This window comes from Hemicordylus capensis, chromosome 1 (genome assembly GCF_027244095.1).
Source record: "Hemicordylus capensis ecotype Gifberg chromosome 1, rHemCap1.1.pri, whole genome shotgun sequence".
In the NCBI taxonomy this organism is placed as follows: Eukaryota; Metazoa; Chordata; class Lepidosauria; order Squamata; family Cordylidae; genus Hemicordylus; species Hemicordylus capensis.
In genome coordinates, this window is record NC_069657.1 from 280944072 (window position 1) to 280971009 (window position 26938).

General features: G+C 45.1%; 1 protein-coding gene across 8 annotated transcripts in view; it reads right to left on the reverse strand.

Moving 5' to 3' along the window:
* HPCAL1 (hippocalcin like 1) overlaps positions 1 to 21832 on the reverse strand; it is a 145818-nt gene extending 123986 nt beyond the window's left edge. Inside the window, exons 1-2 of one of the 8 annotated variants that reach the window (XM_053285670.1) lie at positions 21472 to 21832; positions 20896 to 21133 (exon numbers count right to left, since the gene is read on the reverse strand). The gene's annotated coding sequence lies outside the window, so the exon portion shown is untranslated. Of the gene's footprint in view, positions 1 to 20382; positions 20538 to 20895; positions 21374 to 21471 lie in introns of those variants that run through there. The other 7 variants (XM_053285671.1, XM_053285674.1, XM_053285669.1 and 4 more) reach the window with 7 other exon arrangements.
* Positions 21833 to 26938: the final 5106 nt, after the last annotated feature.

The following is a 26938-nucleotide window of genomic DNA, read 5'->3' on the forward strand; positions in this document are numbered from 1 at the left end:
TCAAGTTTACTCTTTTGAGGCCTCTGAAGAACCTAACCACAGATATCTGTGGTGTTTTGGTTAATCCATTCCTTGATCCAGGGCAGCTTTCAAATGGGGGCTTTATTTACTTTTAGTGCAGTCCTGGATTACAGGTGGGGCTAACAAACAGCCAGCAGCAAGAGCATTGAAAGCAGTCTGGACTTGCCTTTCTGTACATAATATTTATTTCATTAAACTATTAATATTGCTAATTCCACTCCACTGCCTTGTCCTTCCACACCACAACTCTTTCCCTGGGATTCTACATTGGCAACGAAAAAGGTTAAGATTCTACACTGGTGATGAGATTCTGCACTGGCAACAAGAGAGGCTAAGAACCCCCCATAAACCAAACAACAAATAAGATTCCCTTCTCAATAACAGAAAGCAAAAGAGAGAGGAAAAGGCCTACAAAGGCCTACAAAAGGCCTTCACAAAGATAAAAGACTGTGTAACACAAACTTTTTGTAGTAGCCTCCTTTTGAGTGCAGTGGCCATCTTATCTACAGAGCTCTCTCTGACTGGGGGAGTGGAGTGGCAGTCATTTGAGGTGCTTCATTTATTCAGGGGCACAGCATACTTTCCGAACAGTGACTGCTTCCTCTTCCAGTTTTAGGAACCTCTGTCTTTGTTATCAATATGTTCCCTGCTTTTCCTGAATTTGTATTCATGACGCCCACTCTACACTCGGACCTAGATGGGACCACTGGCTTGAAAGACTGGAAAATCTATTTCTTGTGCTAAAGGAAAGTGACCTCACCACCAAGCAGGAAATGCTGTTACATTATGCAGGCAAAGACATCCACCGGATTTTCAAAACATTATCCGATACTGGAAATGGTGATGATTATGGAAAGGCAAAGGGAAAGCTAGCACTCACCAAGTATTTTAAGCCATGCACTTTGAGCAGCAAATGTAAGCATGCAAGCATGTCAAAAAGGAAGCATGTCAAAAAGGAAGGAGAAAGTACCGATGCATATCATACCCGTCTTTATCACCTTGCACAGTCCTGTGCATTCACAAACACAGACAATAAGATAAGGATACAAATAATACAAGGATGTTCCTCAGCCAAGCTTCGACACTTGTGTTCCAGGCACATTTTACCTTCCAGGACACATCTGTAATATGTCCCATGCATGTTGCACCTAGTGGTGATACCTTAGGAACATAGGAAACTGCCATATACTGAGTCAGAGCATTGGTCTATCTAGCTCAGTATTGTCTTCACAGACTGGCAGTGGCTTCTCCAAGGCTGCAGGCAGGGATCTCTCTCAGCCCTAGTGGTGTGCACCGGACCGCGGAGCTGCGGTTCGGAGCTGGGGTGGGGGGTTTCATTAAGGGCGGGGGGGCTTTACTCACCCCTCCCACCCTTTGCTGCTTTGGCGCCGTAAATATTGCAAGAAATCCGGGCGGCAGGATCCCTCGCCGCCCGCTTCTATTACTAATTATGGCTCTGCTCCTCCTCATTTTAAAAATTGGGGGGTGGCAGGGTGCTTCCCTGCCGCCCCCTCGAAGCCCCCTGCTGCCGCTGAAGCCCACTTAAATCTCGCCCGGACCGGAGGAGAAACCGCGCTCGCGCGGGCAGCAGCGAGACGTCCGCCCGCCCGCCCGCTCCCTGCCTTGCCGAGTGCGAAGTGCAGGGAGCCTTCTGCGCACGCGCGAAGAAGGAACTAGGAAGCCTTCTTCGCACGTGTGCAGAAGGCTCCCTGCACTTCGCACTCGGCAAGGCAAGGAGCGGGCGGGCGGACGGACGTCTCGCTGCCGCCCACCCGAGCGCGGTTTCTCCTCCGGTCCGGGCGAGATTTAAGTGGGCTTCAGCGGCAGCAGGGGGCTTCGAGGGGGCGGCAGGGAAGCACCCTGCCGCCCCCCGGTTTTTAAAATGAGGAGGAGCAGAGCCATAATTAGTAATAGAAGCGGGCGGCGAGGGATCCTGCAGCCCAGATTTCTTGCAATATTTACGGCGCCAAAGCAGTAAAGGGCGGGAGGAGTAAGTAAAGCCCCCCCCACCCTTAATGGAACCCCCCACCCTAACCCTCCCGAACCAAAACCACCCCTTCTCCAGACCGGTTCGGAGGCCAATAGAATGGCCTCCGAACCGATCCGTGCACACCCCTACTCAGCCCTATCTTGGAGAAGCCAGGGAGGGAACTTGGAACCTAGATGCTCTTCCCAGAGCGGCTCCATCCCCTGAGGGGAAGATCTTGCAGTGCTCACACATCAAGTCTCCCATTCAAATGCAACCAGGGCAGACCCTGCTTAGCTATGGGGACAAGTCATGCTTACTACCACAAGACCAGTTCTCCTCTCCTTGATCACCTATGACATGGTCAATGCCTTGGGACTCATCACAATGCTCCAGACTATATTCCCATATCCACTTCCTTTAAACCTCCACCAGTATGAGCACGTTTCAAGACATCAGAAAGTTGAAGAGGAAGCAAGTAAAACTTCACATTGATGAAACAGTTCAACCAGTTGCCCTGCCGCACAGATGTATTCCTTTCCATATTAGGAAACTGGTTGAAGAAGAGTTGATACACTTGGAGGAACTTGATATCATCAAGCATGTGGATGGCCCTACCCCATGGGTCTCCTCCATAGTTGTTGCCCCAAAACTTAAACAGACAGGCAAAACCAGGATGTGTGTGGACATGTGCCTCCCCAATCAAGCCATCAAGGGGGAGAGACACATTAATCCCACTGTGGATGACATCGCTGTTGATTTTAATGGAACCAAATTTTTCTCCTAGCTTGATCTTACTGCTAGTTACCATCAACTTGAACTTCATCCTGATACCAGATATATCACAACATTTTCAACTCATAGGGGCCTTCACCGCTACAAATGCCTTAGTTTTGGCATTTCTTCAGCTGCAGAAATATTTCAGAATACAATTTGTGAAATGCTAGCTGGACTCCTCAGTGTGTTCAATGTCAGTAATGTTATTTGGTGTTTGGCACCACAGAAGAGGAGCAGGACTCTCATCTTACTGCAATCTTACAATAGGAGGAGAACCTTGACTCTTAACCCGGGCAAATGCGAATTTAAAAAAACCTCTTTAGAGCTTTTTTGCTGTATCTTTTCCAAAGATGGTATCTCTGGTGGCCCAAAATGTTATGGCAATGTACAATTGCTACAGTATCCACTATTCCCACCTAAGTTCGTAGCCTTTTGGGCCTTGCAAATCCCATGGCTTGCCACAATTTCCCAGCCTCTCAGGGATCTTACAAAAAAGACCCATAGGGAATGGTTGGCTGAACATCAAACAGCTTTCACGGAGCTCAAGAACGCCCTTGCAAGTGATGTTGTCATGTCATACTTTGACCCCAACAAACAGACTAAACTTTTGGTGGATGCTAGCCTTGTTGGTATGGGTGCTGTCCTCACACAAGCATATCAACAGAGCCATAATTCTATCATAGCATATGCTAGCAGAGCTCTTTCACTCACAGAACAACAGTATTATCAAACAGAGTGGGAGGCACTTGCAATTGCCTGTGAGTGTTCTCATTTTCACTTACATATTTATGACTGTTCATTAACAGTCATAACTGATCACAAGCCTCTGGAACCTATGTTCAACTATCCATCCTTTCAACCTCCAGTGCATATTGAACGCTGGATGATTAAATTGCAGGGATATGACGACAGGGTAATCTATTGCTTAGGTAAAGATAATCCAGCTGATTACTTTTCCAGACATCCTATCACCAGCACAGCTTTGATCATAACACTACAACCAAGGCAGAGACACATGTCAACTTTATTCTCTCCTACACAGTTCCCAAAGCTCTCTCATTGCAGGAGTTAGAGACTGCGACACATGATGACTCTTGTCTCCAGTCCAGATTGTCATTAAGACCGTTTGCAGGGGTCAATGAAAATCACTTTTGAATGATTCAGCACATTTGACTTCAGAGGCACAAGCTACCATTCAATTCTTTGCCAATGTGCCTACTGTCAGAGACAGTGATCTCCTCCTTTGTGGCACTCGACTGGTTATTCCATGGGCTCTATGGAACCATGCCATCGATTTGGCTCATGAAGGTCACCATAGTGTGGTGAAAACCAAAGCACTGTTAAAAGAAGAAGTATGGTTTCCTGGAATTGATGCTCTTGCTGAACAATATGTGTAATCTTGCTTTCTGTGCCAGACTACAGTTCCTTGGAGTCACTTGGCTCCACTGCGAGTTTCTCCTCTTCCTTCCTCACTATAGGTGGAGGTCCGTGTTGATTTTCGTGATCTCCCCAATGACAGGCAGTCATCAATAACTATCGCCATTTTCCAGAGGTTGAAATGCTTACCAGCACTTTGGCAAATACTGTAATCCCCAAATTGGTTAAGATTTTGTCTTCATATGGCATACCAGCTGTTCTCAAAAGTGATGATGGACCACCTTTTCAGAGCTCCCAGCTTGCTCAGTTCGCAGGCTATATAGGTTCCATACATTGAAAAAAATCACACTGTACTGGCCGCAGGCTAATGGGGAAGTTGAGAGGTTCATGAGGACACTCAAGAAAGTTCTCCAGACTGCCACATCAGAAGGTGCCAAACTGAAACAAGAATTATTTCATTTCCTTCACAGCTACAGGTCCACTCCCCACTGCTTTGTCGGTGTGGCACCAACTGCCCTTATGTCTGGCAGACAAGTTCGGACAGAACTGCCTCAGCTTGATGCCTCAGCTTGACACTCCATCTCAAGACACTGTTCTACGGCAACATAATGCACACGCAAAGATTACAATGAAACAGTACACTGATCGACGCAGGCGAGCCACTATACTACCATTGAAAGTGGGTGACATGGTTTTAATGAAAAACCTTCAGCCTTGGAATGAATTGTCACTGCCCTTTTATCCTGCACCACATCAAATAATGCAGATAAAAGGTACCATGATGGTGTAACCACAGTCACAAGAAATGTATCTCACTTCAAACCAATGCCGAGCACACATCAGGCTTCATGCTCAGATGACGACGACTCCATATCCAATGATAATGTCATCCCATTCAGCAATCCTGATCCACTAGTGCCTGCAGCCCCATGTGATCCTGAATAGTGCCATTCACATTAGGAGTGTGCACGGTTTGGTCCAGCACAATTCAAAAGACCGCCGGACCGGTCCGGAGGTCCGGCGGACTGTTGCTTTAAGCGGGGTGGTGGTAGTACTTACCCCCACCCCCGCTGCTCTTCCCCCTCCGACGCTGGTCAGTTGAAAAATCTTCTTGGGGCGGCAGAGGTCCTCTCTGCCGCCCCTGCCCCCGTCGTCGTTTGGAAAGCCTAGAACAGAGACGAGCGCTAGCGGCACGCATGCGCCCTGTGCGGCGTGCGCACTTGTCTCTGACGCTGCCGCGTGTGCACCGCATACGTTACAGCGTGTGCAGCAGCGTCAGAGACGAGCATGCGCGCCGCTAGCGCTCGTATCTGTTCTAGGCTTTCCAAACAACGACGGGGGCAGGGGCGGCAGAGAGGACCTCTGCCGCCCCAAGAAGATTTTTCAACTGACCAGCGCCGGAGGGGGAAGAGCGGCGGGGGGAGGGGTAAGTACTACCACCCCCCCGCTTAAAGCAACAGTCCCCCCCGTGCCAGACCGGGGGTGCACCGGACCGTGCACACCCCTAATTCACATTACCCACAAAGGATCAATCACTGAGCACGCTATTTGCAGGACTATACAACATAGCAGTAGCTGATCATTAATCTGTGGGCTAACTTTTGATCTGTGTTCTTGTTTTATGTGTATAGTTTTGTGTTCCAAATTTTGTTAGTATTTTGGTGGGACTGGTCTTTTATTTGGAGAAAAGGAGGGATGTGGTGTTTTTGGTTAATCAATTTCATGATCCAGGCCAGCTTTTGAATGGGGCTTTAGTTACTTGTATTCCTGTCCTGGAATAGAGGTGGGGCTAACAAACAGCCAGCAACAAGAGCACGGAAAAGGAGTCTGCACTTCTCTGTCTGTAAAGTAAAGTTGTGCCGTCAAGTCGGTGTCAACTCCTGGCACATACTATTTCATTAAACTATCACTATTCCTGATTCCACTCCACTGCCTCGTCCTTGCATACCACAACTCTTTCCCTTGACTTCTACAATATCCAATTTCCTCTAAGAATCCCCCCAACTTTCTTAGGATTGTGAGGCCCTTAGGGACGGGGGGGGGGAATGTTATAAACCACTCTGAATCTATGGGACGGGGTGGATTAACAGAGAGGCAGGGTAGGCATTTGCCTACAGCAGCAAAGTTTGAGGAGCAGCAAATTTGCTCCTCAAATTTTGCTGCCCCTCTCTGGGAGCAGCGGAGGCAGCTGCAGCGAGGGTGGGGGGAGAAAAAGGTCTCCCATTTTGTGCTTTAAAAAAAATGCTGCTGCATGACGGCGGCAATATCTGTGGGGAACATGGGGGGGGGCAAGGTCCTTCCAGCTCCCCTCCCTCCTCCCAAGTGTCTGCATGGGAAGCTCACCTCTCTGCAAAGGGGAAATCTCCCCTCTTCACCCCCTTCCCCACAGCTACTGCTGCCACCGCACAGTGGCAGGTTTTTTTTTAAAGCACAAAAGAAGGAATTTTCTCCTCGCTCCCACACCCTCGCTGCAGCCACCACCGCACCCCAGGCAAACTGGGAAGTTTCCCCTCACCCCACTTCCTACTGCCGCCACTGCACAGTGGTGTTTTGTTTTGTTTTTAAAAGGTAAAGGGGCGGCAAAAATCTTTCCGCCTATGGGTGGCAAAAAGGTTAATCTGCCCCTGGGGATAGAGCAGGATATAAATCCAACAAACAGAACACCCTTGTTACACTTAGAACATAACATTTGGAAGATAAAACAGCCAGCGGATAATTTTCTTCAGAATACACAGTTTCAGCAAGCAAGAAATTAGGTTTAGAGAAAAAAGATATTATATGCTTATATATTTGGGAGGCAGGGGCAGAGTACTCAAAACACTGAGTGTCTGAGTCACCATCAGTAGGGGGGGAAATAAAGTTGCAGACACAAAGATTCAATCTATTTATTTTGGTGCTTCTCACATTCACATTGTCTTGACATGTAACTACTGTACTCTGTCCAGTATTTTACCATTATGGTGGGAGGGAAGGGAAGTCAGAAAAAAGGTGGTATCAGATCCAAAAGCCCAGTTTCTGCATGGTGGGGGAGGTTCTGTCCTCTTTTTAAAACAAACATGGCTCTACAAACTACACTTGCAAGAAATCAGACAAGACACATCAAAATGAGAATATAGGTCCATTTTGCTTCGTACACATTTAGGAGCTCCCCTTCCCTCCAGCTTTCACTTCCCCTTCTATTCTATGCTCACAAATTCATGCCAAGGAAACCTCCATGGGAAAAGTGGCTTTAATTAATATGCTCAGCATACTACAATTTTTCCAATGTGTATACTCAACTTTCAATTCATTCTGTATTCTAGAATGTATTTTATACACACTCCAAGAAAGCATGGAAAGCTTTAAGGTTTTATGTAAAGGTTTGGAACAGACTGGACAAATCTGGCTGTAATTTTATGGATGGGATGGGCAACCACAATAATATATGGCAGCCAGCCAGAGTAGATTCTGCCTGGGTGAATACAGTGCACAGCAGGGTGGAATCCTCTCACACACATACAAGCTGGGCCTTGAAGCTGAAAGGCAATCATGCAAAAACAGAAGTGGGAATCCCTGCTATGTGCACCAACATAAAATACAAGGCTACCAAAGATTCACAGAAGTTAATTCTAGTAAACATCACTAATTACTGGAAAGCTCCTTAAAGAATGGGGAGTAAATGATGACCAGCTAAGCAATCTGATTGCAGATATTAGAGCAAATATGCAAACTGCTGCTATTCTTTCCCACATGCAGATGGGACCTCAACCATACGAACAAGAATTCTATTTCATATACATTTTTGCAAAATGGAAGGGGAGAGAAGAAGCATGCAACTATAAGGCAAAGGCATCATATTGAGTCCTGAAATCAACTAAAAACTATGGAAAGGCAGGCTGCTTTACACCCACACACATACCTAATTTCTGGTTCAAGAGGACATTCTCCTCTCTACTCTATTCCCTACTAACAGTTCTAAATTGAGTTTACATAATATACACGCCAAAAATTGAAGGCAGTGACAAAATGCATTAGCCCAGTCACTCCCATCAATTTTGCTTTTTTAAAAAAGGTACTTGTATTTAGACAGAGCTCTAGTAGTCTTCATGAGTAGTTAAATATGCCCAGATTGTTCACCACAAAGGACTGTTTAGTAGAAGCAAAGGGTATAGACTATTGCTTTATTAGTACAGGGAGTTTAGCAAGACTTAGACATGCAGATTTGACGAACACACACACACACACACTCGGAAACTGCCGCCTTGTCCAATCCAGCAGCCCGGAATAACTCCAAGGTCAGCGTGGGTGGCACGGCCCACATGGAAGAACACTGTTCAACATCTTGCCCAACATGCTACCTCCTTTTCCACAGGAATTGCTTTCCACAACTCACATTCAGGACTGAAGCAGTCAATCAGAAATTCAGGAAGTTCCTGCAGTCATATATCCCATCAGGGAAGGAAGAATTTCACACACTATGCAGAATCAGGAGAACTGTAATACTGTACAGACTCTGGACTCTATATGAAAAATATAAACATAAAATACAAGTGCAGTTTTACCCCTTCTCTCTTGACACACAGCCCAAATCTATTAACTATTTTTCAGAGGGTCATTTAAACTGCTATATACTCCATGCAATATTGCCTAAAAAGAAATATTTTACACCTCTTAGGTCCCTTCATACAGGGTCAACAGGGTGTGGGCTGCTTCTGTAATTATGATGCAAATCTATGCTGAATGTGTGAAAAAATAAATAAGGAAACCATGTGGGTGGGGCCAGCTGTGTAGGAAAGAGATGTGCAATCACCACTTTGCTTATAGCGTGATTAATTAACACACACACACACACACCAATGTTTCCGTCATATTATTCACATGTAGGCTCATGCCATAGGGATGTGCACGGAACAGATTTAGCGTTTTGCTTCAAGCTTGAAACAAAATGCAAAATGGCCAAAACATTTCATTGAAACAGCAGTCACACTAACTGTTTTGAAGAAATGAACTCAAAACGTTTTGAGTGTTTTAGCCAGGATCCTATGGGGGTTTGGGGGAAAAGGTTAACATTTTGTTTAAAATCTCCCACTTGCTCATTTCTTTTATGATGATTTGTGTGGTAGGTAGCACCCATCATGCCCTACCATACAACCCACTTTGGTGTCCTTAGGAGCTACCCATGGGGAACAATGGGGCATTTCAAGTTTCTCAATTGTCCCCTACAGCCAGAACAAGCTGCACTCACAAAGTGAACTGCATACAAAGTTTGCATTGCAGTTTGCAATGCATTGTGCAACCTGCCTTGAAAAACATGGCAGGAGCACACAGTAAAACAGAATCTGTCCCTCCCAACACACATTTCAAACACAGTCCAAAAATGGCCAAAAAAGAATCTCTGACTCAGAATCCACTGTCAGCCATCGTGCCTGCGCTGCAGTAACATCTCTGGCACAAGTTGCTCTCTCACATACAATTATGATTCCTTATGTCCCTAGCATTGCAACAGCTGCCACAGCAGCACCCTTATCAGCAAGCATAGCCATACGCTCAACGAGAGCAACTTCAGCCACATTTTGACTGAGTATACTTTGCGATGCCGACTGCAGAGCAGATCAGAGCAGTGAATGAAGCACAAGTTAGTCTCAGGGCCAGATATGGAGCTCATTACAGCAATTGGCAAGAAATATCACAGAGAGAGAGAGAGCGCTGCCACTGTCCATATCTCACCACAACACTATCTCGGAAACAAACCAAATCACAATTCAAGGAAGGCAGAAATCTGTGCCTGTTAAATCTGTGTGTGCAAGCATGGGGCATCAGTTTTGTTTGAAGATAAAATCTCATCAAATTTGGCCCAATAAAATGATCACAGGAGCGCAAGGCACAAACCAAATCACACTTCCAATATATGTTGTAGAATCAAAGTAAAGAGCTGAGCAAGCTGGCCCTTTCACTCCTGGTTTTCAAAGTTGCCTTATAAGTTTTCGGCAAATATTCACTTTAAAAAAAACAAACACCCAAATTTCTAACAGCAGAACCAAACATCACAGTAAACCATTCTTTTCCAAGGACACATTATAAATAAAGTAGGGGGAGCATAGAGATCACTTGGCTGATTACTCAAAATCTTCTCTATTGAAAATAATGAGAGAATGAAAATTGTGTTGTGCAGACTAGAAATATTTTTTGATGAAATATAAATGGGGTACTGGAATGCATCCTTGCAATTGACACACATCTGATAGAAAATACAGCTTGCATTCTGGAAGTCTAGTTATGTTTTTGGCTGTCACTGCAGAGGTCCCTCCCTTAATAAGAGGCTGGCTCAAGCACAGGAAAGGGAAACTATTGCACCCCAGCATTCAGTCTCTGTCTCACATGAGGTTTGGCTTGCTCACTGTCATATGCTATTATTACGGAAGACTTTAGGACATTTTGACTATTAGACACAAAAACGTCCCATTATTGAACTTGTAAGTAAGACTGGATCTTGTACCACGTACAGAATTTCAACTATGCATTGTGAAAGTACTTAATGTTATACTGCTGCCAGCCAGTCCCAAAAGCATATTATATAAAAGCATATTATATATAAAACTGGAAATATATCTGCATTATATAGCAAGACAATGGTCATAATGTAGGCAGATCCAATTTACTTTTTTACTTGCTCATCTTACACTTGGTCAGAAAAACTGTGAAACTGCAAACCAATCTAGATGTACAGTGAGCTCTCTGGTATTAGGTAGAAAGCTGTGTGACCTTGTTTATAGCACTTTCCAGTCTTTCCGCTTGCTGACACTATCTTCTTTTGTTCCCTTAAAATATACAGTATAGGTATGTTACACTTGGGCAAATTAAGAAGTTGCACTCAGCACACGACTACATTGCCTTTATTTTGAGTGTTATGTCAGTCAGAAAACAACTGCAGCATGTTTTCACACTAGTTAAAAATTTTCCGTTCAAAATGAAAAATATGCCTTCGTGCCCATATCACCGTCAGCCTCTCTTATCTGCATAAGACATAGCCTCTTACAAGTATAAGTATTGTGACTGGGTGTGAGATCACACTGATTAAAGACTGTGCCGTGGGTCGGTGTCAACTGCTAGCGATCACATTCCATGTGATTTTCTTGGTAGAATACAGGAGTGATTTACCAGTGTCTCCTCCCACGCAGAATGAGATTATGCCTTTCAGCACCTCCCTATATCGCTGCTGCCCAATATAGGTCACTAAAAATGTATTTACTAGGGAGGCATAATCTCAGACTGCGCGGGAGGAGGCAATAGTATACCCCTCCTGTACTCTACCAAAAGAAAACGACAGGGCTCTGTGGGAGCCAGGAGTTGAAATTGACTTGACAGCACACTTTACCTTAGGCACAGTCTGGGAAGTACATCAGCAGGGATTTGAACAAACAGCCTCTTGCACTCTAGGCAAGCTGCTTCCCCGCTGCACCACTGCAGCTGACACACGGATTATAGACAACCCTTAATTTCCTTATACTGTTTCAAACAAGCAACATGCACAGGACCTGCTTTAAACTATCATCATTTCCCCCACACACAGCCAACAACCAAATATATGTCCAAAAACTCTGGATCTCAGAAGTCTTTGTTGTAAATTATGTGCTGAAGTAACTTCTGCTGTTCAGTTGTATATCTGATTGCCATGTCTTTTTTACAGTCTGAGATTGTAAATATCCAGTATTATGTCTCAAGTATGTAGTACACTGCTCTGGGCTCTTTGGAGGAAGAGCGGGATATAAATGTAATAATAATAACAACAACAACTACTACTACTACTACAAACAAAGGCATGACAAGGTAGCAGGGATGATACATTGGAACATCTGCAAAAAACACAAGCTACCTGAAGCCAAACATTGGTGGGACCATAAAATTGAAAAAGTTGAAGAAAATGAAGATGTAAAAATATTATGGGACTTCCGACTACAAGCAGACAAACATCTGCCACACAATATACCAGATATAACTGTAGTCGAGAAGAAAGAAAAACAAGTTAAAATAATCGACATAGCAATACCAGGGGACGGCAGAATAAAAGAAAAAGAAATAGAGAAAATCACAAAATACAAAGATCTACAAACTGAAACTGAAAGGCTGTGGCAGAAAAAGACCAAAATAATCCCAGTGGTAATTGGCACCCTAGGAGCAATTCCAAAACACCTTGAAGAGCACCTCAACACTATAGGGGCCACAGAAATCACCATCAGCCAATTACAAAAAGCAACTTTACTGGGAACAGCATATATTCTGTGACGATATCTATAACAACAGCAAAAACATTGACAATAAAACTCAGCCATCCCAGGTCCTTGGGAAGGACTCGATGTCTGGATAAAACAAACCAGTCAATAACACCTGTCTGACTGTGTAAATAAATAATAATGTCTCAATTTGTATCCTGGTTTTCCTAAATAAATCTAATTTAATAAATATTTCTTTATTGGGTCCTAGGTAGGGTTGCCATATTCAAGCTTCCCAAATCCAGGTGGCCTAATCTGCATATTAAGCAACTTATGCAGCAACTAATTTGCATTTTATTTATTTATTTGACAGATTTGTATACTTTCCCCTCCTATGTGATCAGATGCAGAGTAAAATCCGAGCAACGTATTTGAAATCCGTGTAAATCCGGGTGGAATTTAGCAGCCAGGTGGAGGAGCCAAAATCTGGGGGCTACCCTAAATTCCGGGGGACATGGCAGCCCCAGTCCTGGGCATGGGGTGGATCTTATCTATGGGTAAAGTGGGCAGTGCTCACCTTAACTTTCTCAATTAGCCATGTTGTCTCTGCCTCCATTTTGTGTGCCTATTGCCTCCCCCTGTTGTTCCCTGCTGCTCTTGCCTGCAGCTGCTTGAAGAGTTGTGAAGTGGGTGACCGTAGCATCTTACAAATGAAAACCCCCGATCTTTTAAAATATTAATATTAATAAGGCAGGAATCAATAAGCACGCTCACTTTTATTTTTCTAAAGTGGGCGGTCCTAGGACTATCGTATAAACCAATCAGAGAGAGACTACGTTGATTGACTCCTCAGGCAGCCAATCAGAGTGCCCAGAGGGTAGGGAAGTCTTTTTCTTTTAGCTACTCAGAAGAATCCAATCACTATTTTGGTTAGAGAACAGGTAGGCTGGCTGGCTGTTGGCAAGTCTGATCTTTTGCTGACTGTTTTGTATTAGGGGTATGCACAGAACCGCAGCGCTGCAGTCTGGCACTTTGTCGGGGGTTCCTTTAGGGGTGGGGGAGGGTTTACTTACCCCTCCCGCCACTTTCCCCCCTCCAGCACGCGTATTGTATGTAGTAATTGGGGCGGCAGGATACCTCCCTCCCGCCCCTTCTCCCTCTTCAGTGCAAAAGGCTTGACGGAGCCTTTTGCGCACGCACACGTCGCGCGCGAGCTTCACATCTCCCCGACGTGCATGCGCGTGAGCAAAAGGCTTACATTTATATACCGCTCTATAGCTACTTACATTTATATACCGCTCTATAGCTACTTACATTTATATACCGCTCTATAGCCAAAGCTCTCTAAGCGGTTTACAATGATTTAGCATATTGCCCCCAACATTCTGGGTACTCACTTTACCGACCTCGGAAGGATGGAAGGCTGAGTCAACCTTGAGCCCCTGGTCAGGATCGAACTTGTAACCTTCTGGTTACAGGGTGGCAGTTTTACCACTGCGCCACCAGGGGCTCATGAAAATACCTCAAGATAAGCTAAAATTTGCATCAAAAAGCCTGATTTGTGTGTGAAGTGAGTCCAAGGATCTTGAAGGGACTTTGGGGTATGTTTGTGGCTGGTGTGTGAATGCACACACTCTCCTCTGAAGTAGATTCGGAGTAGAAGCCCTGTGTGTAAAGCCTCCAGATGAGCTGGTGGCAATTGCAGACTGATCTCCCCAGATGATCTCAATAGGTGGTGGGGCTCATACTGAAGTAGGCATTCTCTTAAACACCCTGGGCCTAAGCTGTTTAGGGCTTTATAGATTATAACCAGCACATTATATTTTGCCCAGAAACATGTTGGAAGCCAGTGCAGTTCTTTTACTATAGGTGTAATGTGGTCTCTCTGCAATGACCCAGAGATCTGGGTCATGATCTGACTGCCACATTTTGCATCAATTTCAGTTTCTGGACTACATACAGAGGCAATCCCACATAGAGCACATTACATTAATTAAGTCTGGAGCAGTGTTCTCTCTATTTATTTATTTTTCATCTCTGTGCAGAATGAGTTTTGTTCTGGGCAGCAGTATCAAGGCAGTGTGTGCACACATGCATTCAGAATGGGGCCTTCCTTATTCAACCTGAGTGGGATCTAAAATTTACTGTGTAGACATTAAAAAAAAAAACAACACCTTATGAGCGTGTGCACGCCTTAGAGGGAACACTGGTCTGGAGGTTACCAGCATATGTACTACTGTTCTGAGGTCATTTATCTCAAGAAATGGAGGAAGCTGGCATATCAGCTGAAGCTGATGGAAAGCACCCCTGGCCCACTGCTTCAACCTGAGACACCAGAGAGAGGCAGAGGCTTGGATCCAAAAGCACTCCTACACTGTGTATTAGTTCCTTCTGGAGAAGTGTAATCCCATCCAGAACAGGCAGATTGAAGCTGAGTTCCGACCCCGCACAATAAGTACCTCCATCTTATCTGGATTCAGTCTCAGTTTGTTACCTCTCATCCAGCCCATCACTGCCTCCAGGCAGGCATTTAGGCAGGTTATGCCTTCTCCAGATGATGTTGACATGGAGAAATAAATTTGGGTGTCATCAGCATACTAATAACACCCTGCACCAAATCTCCTGATGATCTCTCACAGAGGTTTCATGTAGATGTTAAAAAGCATTGGAGACCGTATGGAGCCTTGTGGGACTCCATACCAGAGCCCTTGTTTTGAAGACCAATAGTTTCCAAGCAATCTGGAATCTGCCCTAGAGATGGGAGTGGAACCATTGCAAAGCACTGCCTCCCACTCCCAACCCCCTCAGACGCTCCAGAAGGATATCATGGTGGATGGTATCAAAAGCCACCAGGAGATCCAAAAGGATCTCTTAGCAGATGTATTTAATTTAAATCCTTTAATTAAAGGCTTTATTGAAAATAAAGGAATCAGTAGCACAACCATATGCATGTTTACTCAGAAATAAGTTTCATTGTGCTCCATGTAGCTTACTCCCTAGTAATGGTACTTAGGAGTGCAGCCTGAGTGGTAGCAACTTTCCCAAGTCAGGCAAGTATGGAATCTGGTTAGCTTACTCACATTATTGTGTGCTGAACAGTCAATAAAGTAGTTCTATGCTTGTCAAGCTTGTTGGGCATTCAGAATAATTTTTGTTACCTTGACAGCTGTTTACTGTTGTATCAAGGGAAAAAATATTTCCTGTTTGATTACTTTACAAGGAAGCTTCAAATGCAGACAGCAAAAACTAAGTATCAAACTTATATTGACTGTCAACAGACATTTAGATGGCTAATAGTAACTTAATAGGAACTTCAGTAATTTCTTATCCTGTGCATATATTCTTTCTTTGCTTCATTCATTCTATCAGATTAACCAATCCAATGTTCTTGTACGTCTTTCATATAACTGCAAAAGAGAAATGCGTCTCTTTTCAAAACAGAATGCAAATTCCACAAGAGGAAGCTTGAAATAAATGCATTATTGGCCTTTTTAAAACACATGCACTAAAGATGGGTATTTTGCACTGTCCACAAAAAGACTAGCCAATTACTTGTTGCCCTCCTTCAAAAACACATCTGTTTAAAAGCCTTTAGAGACCACCCTTGGTTAACAGGGGATGCCTGTAATTTGCAGTTCACTGAAGTATTTCCTTTCGAGGATAAATGGTTTAGACTTAAACCTGTCAATTTTTGTGCCAGGCAAGAAAGTGTTCACTAGGAGCCACAGATCTGACTGTGGGGACTGGACAGTTCTGTTGCCTGTAAAAGTCACAGGCCTCACTATTATGAGTTATATATAACATTTTAGAAGAAGTTACATGGCCTAATCAGTGCACCCTAGGGGAATTACTGTACTTCTCATATTAAAAAGCCACTTAGCTTCCAAATGTGAACCTTGCAGCATTAATGAATTCAGAGATCATGAACAAAAAGCATTCTAGCAAAATTATACACTGTCTGAACTTATAGGTACCATGACCTACACGTAAGTATACACAGTACATCAGATGGACTCAATCATTTCCCAGAAATGGATTTTTAGAGTTTATTTTCTTTCTGCTTCACAGCAGGAAGAGGAAAACATCTTACCCCATTAATTCCCCCCCCCCAAATGTTCCTTCATGTTTTGTTCTGTAGACTAGAGCATGACAAATGGAAGATGTCATTAAACTACTACAAGCAGCAAGCAAGCAAATATGGAAATCAATAGGCTAGCACAAACTTTTCATAAGCAATAAACTAACAAAGTTAAGATAACAAATATTCTTACATATTTGTTAAGTTTCAGAATGATAGCATCTTAAGGTATCCAGACCCATTGGTTTTAAAATGTATAATGCTTGTTCAAGTGTAATTTATGGCTTCTGCATGCAGCTGCCATTTTTGTAGTCAAAGAATTTATAGCTCAGACAGCAGAGAGGTAGCCAACATTACCTTACTAATACGGTCAACCTGAGCAAGAGATAATTTCTGCTGGCAAGGAATCATTTAGCTCCACAGTGAGTTAAGCTTCCTTCCTACCTTCTCAATGCTGCATATGCTTGGGTGTGTGTTTTCTGTGTCGATTATATGGAAAGGATAAAACCCTGAGATGAAGTATGGTATTGATTAGCAGAAACTGAAAAGCTTTCTATCTGGGGGAAAATATGCATAAGAATGGATATTTCAGTTTCATTAACTGCAAAACCAATTGCATGCCACTGCCACTAATCATGCCTACAATGCACACAGAAGAGCTGCCATAACTTCTCAAGACTAAACAGAATCTTTTTCTTTAAGTACAGGGATAGGCAACCTTGGCTCCAGTGTTCCCTCTAAGGTGTGCGTGTGTGCACTCACACTTTTTTTTATGTCTGCTCAGATGATTTTATATCCCACTCAATTTGAATCAAGAAGGCCCTATTCTGAATGAACACGCACACACATTGCCTTGATACTGCTGACCAGAACAAAACTCATTCCAATCCACACACAGATGATGAGAGAGAGAACAAACACAAACTCTGCTTGGCTTTCCAGCTGTTACTTTACCACAACTCCCATCATTACCAGTTGCATTTTATTGTGGCTGGGGATAATGGGAGTTGTAGTTCAGTAACAGCTAGAAAGCAAAGGTTGCCTATCTCTACTTTCTAGCAAATGGCTCTCCTGACAGATGAACAAATAATGTGCTATTTTTTTCCTTTAGTCAACCCAAGTTTCATTTTAATTGCCTTCAGATAAAATGATTTCCTTTATTTCAACATATAAATGAGAAGTCCATGAGTAATGTTCAAGATCTTCTGTTTCATTAAGCCCACTTATAAAAATGCTATGCACTGTAAAATAAAGGGAAAACTTGCCAGAACCACATTAATGAGTCTGTAGCCCACAAACATTTCTACTAGTATTTTACCTCACTCAGACAAAAAATTAAAAATAAAAAGATGCATGGTAATTTCTTTGTTACAGCCAAATTTCACTCCTCTAGAGTACTCCCAAATGAATAGAAAACTGATCTCCTAGTTAAAATGGATCCGATCACCCTTAAATTTGCTCACATAGGAGTACATAAAATGTTAACCAAGAGCAAAGCAACTGCCACATCACCACACTAAAACTAAGAATGCAGTCAGGCCAACCAGCGGACTTTCCATTTTTCCTTCACGCTATTGATACTGAACATTTGTTTAGCACTAATGCTAGGCACTGAATGGAACACAGACATTGCAGAGTCCCTTCCCAGAGAGACTTCTAATTTACACAGGTCTGACAAGATGGGGACTGGACAGAAATCAGGGAATGATGAGAAGAGTGATAACAGTGAGAATGGAAGAGCAGGTAAAGTGTGAAGGAGGTTCAAGGAAAGTTTCATTTAAAAAGAGGTTTGTTGTTCAGTGGGTTATAGCCTAAGTGCACAGAGTGCAAGTGGAAGAAGTTCCCCTGACACAAATGGGAAGGGGTAGTTTTCACCGTTCTTCCCTTCTCTCTGCACCCCCACCCCCGCTGTGAACCAAACAAAATGTGCTCCTTAGGGTTGGGGGTATGTGCTCCAGAGCGAGGAGCTGCCACAGGAAGGGTGTTGAGCAAAATGGGGGATAATCACCCCTTGCATGAACTGAACCTGCTGCTCTCGCAACTAGAGCTTAATGTAACCCAGACATTTGATGCTTTTTTCAGCATTTACCTGGGCAGTGTGAAATATGTGAAAGAAATTTTAAAAAGTGGCAACTGGCAAGTGATAGTCCTACAAGTCTACATGGGGCAGGGGTGGGTGGGGGAGAACAATTCTCAAAGAGCAAAAGGCAGGGCACTTCAAAGTCATAGCAGATTAGCAGTTGTCACAGCTTTTCTTTCTAGTGACAGCAGGAAGCACTGGAGGAACATTGGCAAGAACTCATGCAAGGCAAGCCCTTTATCACTATAATGGTTTACTGTAGATTCCCTGTGCTCTCAATTACAGACGAATTTTAAATACACGGGAAGTTTGGAGTCCTCAAGCTGGCTTCTTGTCTTGTAAAGTGAGTTAATGTAGGATCAGAATAAATGTCTCTTTTCTGTGTTTACCAGACCCCTTCAGTGGAAGGCACATTTATACTGTTTGGCATACCTGTTGGTAGCTTTTTAAAAATTAAGAAGATTTCATGACCTAGTCGAATGGGCTTCAATCCTATCCTATGCACATTTATTTAGAAGTAAGTCCTATTGACTCAGCAGGAGTTATTTCTGAGTAAACACACTTAGGACCAGTCTGCATAGCTGTGATCCTAAGCATGCTTACTTGGAAGTCAGCTCCACAGAAACCAAGGCTACTTTCTTACAAGTAATTGTCTTTAGGCTAGAAGTATGAACTGTGTAGCAAAATCTTGAAAAAGAGATACAAAGTCTCAAGCTAATGCAACATACAGGAGTAGTGTTTCATTTCAGATGCTGACAGGTAAAGTTTTTGTCCTTATTCTGTTCGTAGAGAAAGTCATTTGAAAAGGCAAGTGGATTACTTTACATGTCACTTCTTGAGAATCACCAAATGTCAGAAATGCTTCTAGAAGCTCAAGTATGCTGTCTCAATAAGCTATTGAGCCAATTTTGACAAAAAACATTTCCCAACAGTGAGTTATTAGGATATGTTTCACAGATCCGAACATTTAAATAACGTTTTCTTTTTGTTAATAACTTCCAGAAGGGTGGCCATGTTAGTCTGTTGCAGGAAAAAAACCAGAAACTCTTGTTACACCTTAAAGACTAACATTTACTTCAGCATTAGCTTTTGTGGACCAGAGCTCACTTCAGATGCAAGAAGTGCTTTTTGGTGACACATAGTCTTTGGAGGGGAGGAGGGAGAATCAAATACAATTTTAATGTAAAAAAAAAAAAACACCTTAACCATAACTTATTTACTTCCTCCTCTCAAGCTGTACATAAAAATGGTCTTTGATTCCTTTCACCTAATTTTCTTCTCTCCCTTCCTGCATATGTAGCTCTCTCAGCCAAATGAGGATATAACACCTCAAAGCATCTGATGAAGTAGACTCTAGTCCATGAAAGCTTATACTGAAATAAATTTGTCCCTCTTTAAAATACCACAAAGATCTTTGTTTCTTTTATTTATACACACATCTGAGTAGTCAATTTTGTTTGTCTTAAGAAACACAACTAAATGCCATCGAGAAATAAAGAATGAAAGCAGCAGTTTTGGATAGGATGTGAAGAACAGTTAGGAAAAACCTACCTTTTTACATTGCTAGCAGTCTACTATTTATGCATTTGTACATTTGACCAGCAGTCAAATATTAACTACCCTTAACACAAGTCTCGTGGGCTCTGAATAACTTTCATTCTAATATTCTTTTGCTGCATTGGACAATTTGCATAATCACTGAAACGAACTTTTTTTAAAAAAAGAAGAAAAAGATATACACAGCCATAAATTTAAAAATGTCAGAGTTACCCTTTCTATTTTCTATAGCCAAAGAAAAGGGGGCTTCATCTATTCTACTCTATAGAACAAAATAGTTTGAATAGGCGTCTGTTGCTACATGGCAAGTCAGAATCCGAGCATACATGGCACTTACAGTTTGCTTAAACAAGCACGAATCGCGAAGTTGCAGCAAACTACAACATTGTTGCAAAATGAATGGAAACCAGAGCCATACTGCCGGCAGGAATCCTCGAAGGCAGCCTGAAAAGTGAGCTCTTCCCTGTCCAACTCGTTGACATTAATTCAGGTGAGCGCCGGCCAGAGAACAAGAACCCAACACACCTCTCGCTACACTGGGGTCAACCAATCCACCGTAGAAGAGTTCGGGGCCCGAGCTCTTTTATGGAGGAAGGAGAACAGCAGGAGGAGAAGCAACAAATCAGTTCAGCTGAGCTTGAGCATCATGAAGTCGTTACAAAACCCATCTCCTGGCACTGTCTTCCAAGAGGACATGAGTCCACTAAGTAAGTCTCCTGCAGAGGACTAGGCTGGATCACATGAGGGGAGACAGGCAGACAGAAAACAATCAAGCCAACCCAGAGAGAGCGGGGCTGGCAGAACAAGTCCCCGGTGCCCACCCCAAACGCCCTCGCAGTCGCCGCCTTACCCGACTCCGGGCTCGCTTTCTCGCTGCCTGAAGCTGGTGCTCTCGCAGGACGCGGTCTGGGACTCGAGAGGAAAGGAAAAGGTTCCTGGCTGGAGGCAGCAAGAACTCCGCCTTGGCTGCGCCTGCTTCTGCTTCCGCCGCTGCTCCCTCGCAGTGGCAGCTGCTCCGCTTCAGCGTCGGCCAGGGAGCCAAGCGAGGGAGAGCGGGAAGGGCGGGGAAGAGCCCGAGAGGAAACGAGCTGCAGCAGAGTCACACAAGCAGAGGAAGGAAAAGGAGAAAGAGGGGGAGAAAGAAAGAGAGAAGTTTCCAGCCGGCCGGCCAGCGCGGAACTGCCTCGGACGCTGCGCTCAGCGCCCCATAGCGCCAATAACCGCCGCCACGCCAGAGCCCTCAGGACACACTTGCAGCGGCTTAACTTCCGCGCTGGTTGAAGCCCCTGGCAGAACAGAAGCCGCGCACAGGTCGCTGCGAATGCATATTGGATTAGAGGGCGGCCCAAGCCCGCCACATAAGGGGGGGCGCCTGGAAAGGAGGGGCCCCGCTCCCGCGCAGCCGTTCCACCCAGCCCTTTCTCACCTGTCCGTTCAATGTCCCCGGAGGAGCGGACAGCGGCTTCCTGCGAGAATGGGAAACGTGTCTCCCACAAACCACCGGCTTTGGCTCTCAGGAGGTGGTTGCCTCCCTGTCGCAGCGCCGCACTTGGTATCGCCCTACACACACACACACACACACACACACTCGTTCGCTTTCGTCTCGTACACAGAGCCTGGTGCTGGCAGGAAGTTGCGAGGAAGTCCTGTGAAAACAAAGTAATCCGCTTTCGTTGCTTGGCTGGGGAAGACGAGCTCGTAATATGTTGCCTGTAAAAAGCCCTGGGTAGAGCGGGCAGGAGTCGGGGGAGAGAGAACTTCACACCCTTGAAGAGCTCCCCTGCCTGACCGCCTTTCAGTGTGTTTGGAGCGGGGTGCGACGGGTGCCTGTGAGCCAGCGGCTGTAATTCTTGGGAGTTGTCTTCCCACCTACGCTAGCGAAGACTGCCAGATGTCTTCATCTTGCCCCAACTATTCATGCGCCTTTAGGAAAGGCATGTGCCCATTCCTTTCTATTACTACGACCATCACAACTAAACACTCTCCACAGCATTTTTTAAAAATCAACGTCGTTGTTAATATACTGCTTTTCAGCAAAAAAAAGTTTTCAACGCAGTTTACATAGAAAAAAAAGAATTGTAGGGATAATATGGTGCCCTGCCCCCAGAATAGGGGTAGTTCCCCTATGAAGCAAACTGAGGCAATCACATCAAGTGGCACCTTTGGGGGCCTTTTTGCAGATGGCAGAATGAGCCCCTACCCATCCATGAATTGTCCCCTTTGCTAAGCAGGGTCTGCCCTGGTTTTCATTTGAATGGGAATCTACATGTGAGCACTGTAAGATATCCCCCTTGGGGGATGGGGCTGCTCTGGGAAGAGCATCTGCCTCAGCCTGCTTGCACGTAGAAGGTTCCAAGTTCCCTCCCTGGCATCTCCGAGGTAGGGCTGAGAGAGACTCCTGCCTGCAACCTTGAAGAAGCCGCTGCCAGTCTAGACAATACAGATGGACCAGTGAGTCGATTAGGACCATAGAGCTAGCTGGACCAATGGTCTGATTCGGTATAGGGCAGCTTCCCATATTCCTATGTGCCTTGGCTGCATCCAGTTCCAGTGGTTGGCCTGGCAGGAACCAGCAGCAAGGGATGTGCAAACCGGCTCAAGGTCGAGCTGATTCACCATTGAACTGGACCAGGCCTGGTTCAGCTCGGCCTCAAGCCAAACCCACCTACCCCTCCAGGCTAGCTAGGGGCCAGTTCGGGGTTCTGTTTTTTTTTAAAAAATCTTACTGGCGGGTATGGTGGCCTCCAGGGGGAACTGCTGCAGCCACAGGGGGTGGGTGTCTCTGGAGATTCCCCCTCCCCTGCCGACCCCCCCCGGTCTTCTATGGGCCAGTCTATGAACTCTCCATGGTCACAGCAGCCATTTTGGAGGCCACTGTGCATGCACCCTGGCCATTTGCAAGGCCCAGGTCATGACCCAGGCCACACCACACCAGGACGCATGCACAGCAGCCTTAAAAAGGGCCACCGCGACCACAGAGAGGGCTGAATCGGCCTGAAATGGGCCAAACCATCCCACAGAAGACCAGGGGGCCAGCAGGGGGAGGGGGAAGCTCTGGAGAGACAGACAGACAGACAGACACACACACACACACGACCATGGCAGCACCCCCTGGAGGCCACTGGACCCGCTGGTAAGAATGTTTTAATAAAAGTGTTTTTAACATTTAGAACCCTGAACCAAACTCGAGCCGAGTGGGGGTTCTAGTTTGGGTGCACAAAACCAAACATGCCCAGTCCACTCAAGTAAAGTTGAGACTCAAACCAAACCAGGCAAACCAGTTTTGTGCACAACCCTCCCAGCAGCACTGACACTGCTTCACCTCTTGCTGACCTTGCTCCAGCCCCACCTGCTAATTCTTGCTGGGCATGTTGCTCCCACCTCCACTTTGCAGGTGCGCCCAGTTGGAATAAGCATGGAGCAGCTGCCTGGGTGACAGAGAGGACAGGCAGCCACTCCAGGCTTCCTCTCATTGGGTGGTGGGTCCAGCTGCAAACAGGGGCAACATGCCCAGTGAGAGGACGTGCAGAGCGGCTGCCTGGACTTTCCCCTGTGCTTCTTCCCACTGGGTTTGCCTACAAGCAGCGATGTGCCCTGCAAGAGGAAGCACAAGGCAGCACCCAGGCATGGGAGGTGGGTATGCATGCAGCCAGCAAGGGTAAGGTAGTGGCGGTGCCTGATCCCTCCCAGGAGTGGCTTCTTGCTTCTAGCAGGAGGTGGCATCAAGCCACCATTGCCCCAAAGGGCTCACATTCTAAAAAGAAATGAAAATGGAAGGGCCTCATTCAGATTATGCTTTCCTCACCAAACTGGTCCACATGCTTCAAGAAGGGGCATCCATGCACCAAGAGCATGTCTGCCTTGGCACTCTTAATCTACATTACTGGATGCCCTGACATCCTCCTGACACATTCTAGAATTCCAAAGAACAAAAGGAATTTTGTTCTTTACACACACACACGTCTGTGGGTCTTTTATAGGACTAAAGAATAATCGCTTTTAAGATATTAAACTGAAATATTGGCACCGTTTCTCATTTTCTAAATATTAGAGGAGCAATCTAAATGAGCCATAAAACTGATAAGTACAATCAAAATGAACCAAGAATAATCATTATTACTATTATGATTATTCAGTACAAACAGTTGTAGCTAAGAGTTTATCAAAAGAATTATGCTGAGGCCAATTTTGAAAATATAAATATTTAGTGGTTTCTAAACCATGAGAAAAGAGGCCAAGTGGAGGCTGTGGACATTAGTTTGGTTGTTATGCATTCTCTGGGTTAATAAAATACGGACCTTTGAAAAATGTTTCTTAGACATATAAATAACCAGGCCAAAAGATACAGAAAAATAGCTATTTTATTTTATGAATTTCTACCCCACCATGTCCCCTCATGGCATCTAACAATTTACACTCACTGGCTGACAGTGACTATAGTGTGAAATGCTTTGGACTTGGCGTGAAATGGCATCAGCAGGGCAGCAGCCATTGGCCATGATCTTGAAGGGTGTGTGCCCAGTGCTATCATACCTTTTCAACATGGACTGCCCACCCTCAGCAGGGAAAGGGCATTTAAACCAATTTAAATAGCATTTAAACCCTTTCCCTCACACCCCTGGCACTGCCACCCTCGCAAGAGCCCTGCAGCCAAACAGTCTTGCACAAGCACAATTACTGGCAATGGGGGATGGAGAGGGGCACTGTGTTTCTGTTACTCCAGGAAGGGATCATGATGACTTCCGAGGAGGGAATATGTATATGAGGGCATGCAAAGGATCCTGGGGTCTGGTCCATTGTGACAAAGGATGCTCTTTGTGATGGCAGACCCGGTAGGAGAAGGGTCACCCCAACACACTTCTGCCCCCATGCTGGCTGGGGATTAGCCCTCTCATGAGGGGGCCAATCCACTGGGGAAGACCAGAGGCTCCATGAGCTTTGGGTCTCCATCAGATTGTGCCCTCATGAGTTAAGTCATCCAACTACAGGGGGGCCTGCTAATGTGAGGCCCCTGGTATACCTGTTTAAGATAGAACTCATGCTCCTCACCTTCCCCTCCACAGTCAACCCCTACAGACTCCCAAGGAGTCTGGGGCCTGCTCCATGTGTCCTGCCATTTCCCTGTGGGCTCAGTCTGTCTCCTAGTACACGTTCAAAATTACTGGGCTGGGACTGGCATTGCAATATATGCAAATCGGCCACTGCGGGGAATCCCAGGTGAGGGGAGCCCCTATTTTCAGCAATCCCTGGAAAGCCAGATGGCCATACTGGGCAAGGATCAACATGCATGTGTGCCAAGGGATGACCAGGCTGCCAGTGTGAGTGTTTTCACTCCTGCTGTCTGCCAGTTGTTGCAATCTGGAAAGGTGTTGGTATGTACCCTTCCTCAGGGCTTGTGTGGATCTGTCAATGCGGTTGGGCAGTGACAGCCCTCCAGTCTGCATATGTGTCTGGCCTGCCACTCTTATGAGAGAGCAGTCCTTGGGAGAAGGGGCTTTGTCACACATTATTAACAATTAACCTCCTGAAACACCATCCTGGTGTAACTCAACATGGTTCTTCTCCTGAATAACTCCAGAGACTGCATGCTTGCACCCAAGGGGAAGGGGCTGTGGGCCCCTTCCCCCTACTAATGTTTATTAAATTAAAAGAGAGAGAGAGAGAGAGAGAGAGAGAGAGAGAGAGAGAGAGAGAGAGAGAGAGCAGAGCCACTCAAGAATTCCAGGGGCTGCCTTTCAACCCATACACCGGATATCACTCCCCTGGCAACAACCGGGTTGCCTGGTTTATGGTGCCAATGGGACTCCACGTGCTTATGTAAATACTTCATCATTTGATGTGTGGAGACCTCTCCACAAAGTGCCCATCTTGTCATTCCATCCCTTTTTTCTGTAGATTGCTGGGGTGGGGTTGGGGACACGAGACACAGTAGAGAGTAGGGCCTTCCTGATTCAGCCTGAGCGGGATCAAAAATTAACTAAGCGGACATTAAACAACTATGAGCATGCATGCGCACACACGTACACCTTAGCGGGAACACTTCCAAACTCACTACAGCGGTGAAACTCACTACAAACCAAAGGTCCAGGTTATGTTTTCAGCTCAAAAACTTCAGGTCACTTTTGTGACAAAACCACAGCTCCACACATTTGGATGACCACAAAATGGAACCTCTGCCCCCTTCGCCTCCGGTTTGGCATTAGGTGTGAAGGCGGCCATTCACTGCGGTCCTAAAAGGGCGGAGCAAGAGCTCCACCCTCATAAGGAGCCACTAAACTAATTGTGCTCATCAGGATGCTATTTTAACTTCTCTCCCTTCCCTGTCAAGGCCCCTTTAATTGCCATAAATATTAGAGATCTGCACTGCATCCCTCAGTGTTGCTGGGGATTCCTCAAGTGGAGTGAGGAAAAGGGAGTGAGCTTGCGCTCATATTGTTGTGCTCTGCCCACACTGCTCTGGATGCTAACCAAAGCTGATTGTTGAATGACCTCTCTCAGCATAAAAAGCAGCTTCATATTTCATCTCCAAAGCATACTTCACTACTCATTCACGTTTTACTTTTTGTTCTCAGTTGCAGATACCTGGTTGCAACACAGTTGCACAGTCCATCAATTGTGAATGGTGCATGGACATTTAAATGGCCAATTCTGCCCCCAATATACATGGAAGAAAATGGGAATGATTCAGCATCCCACTATCCTATAATTTTGGGCATGCGCAGTCCAATTCTTCCATTTAGAACTACATCCCTATGGGGTTTACTATCAGGTAAATGTAATAGGTTTATACCATTAAATGCACATTTGCCATTCACAGTTGATGACTATGGATGGATTTGTCTCTATCTACCACCTAATGGCGCAGTGGGGAAATGACTTGACTAGCAAGCCAG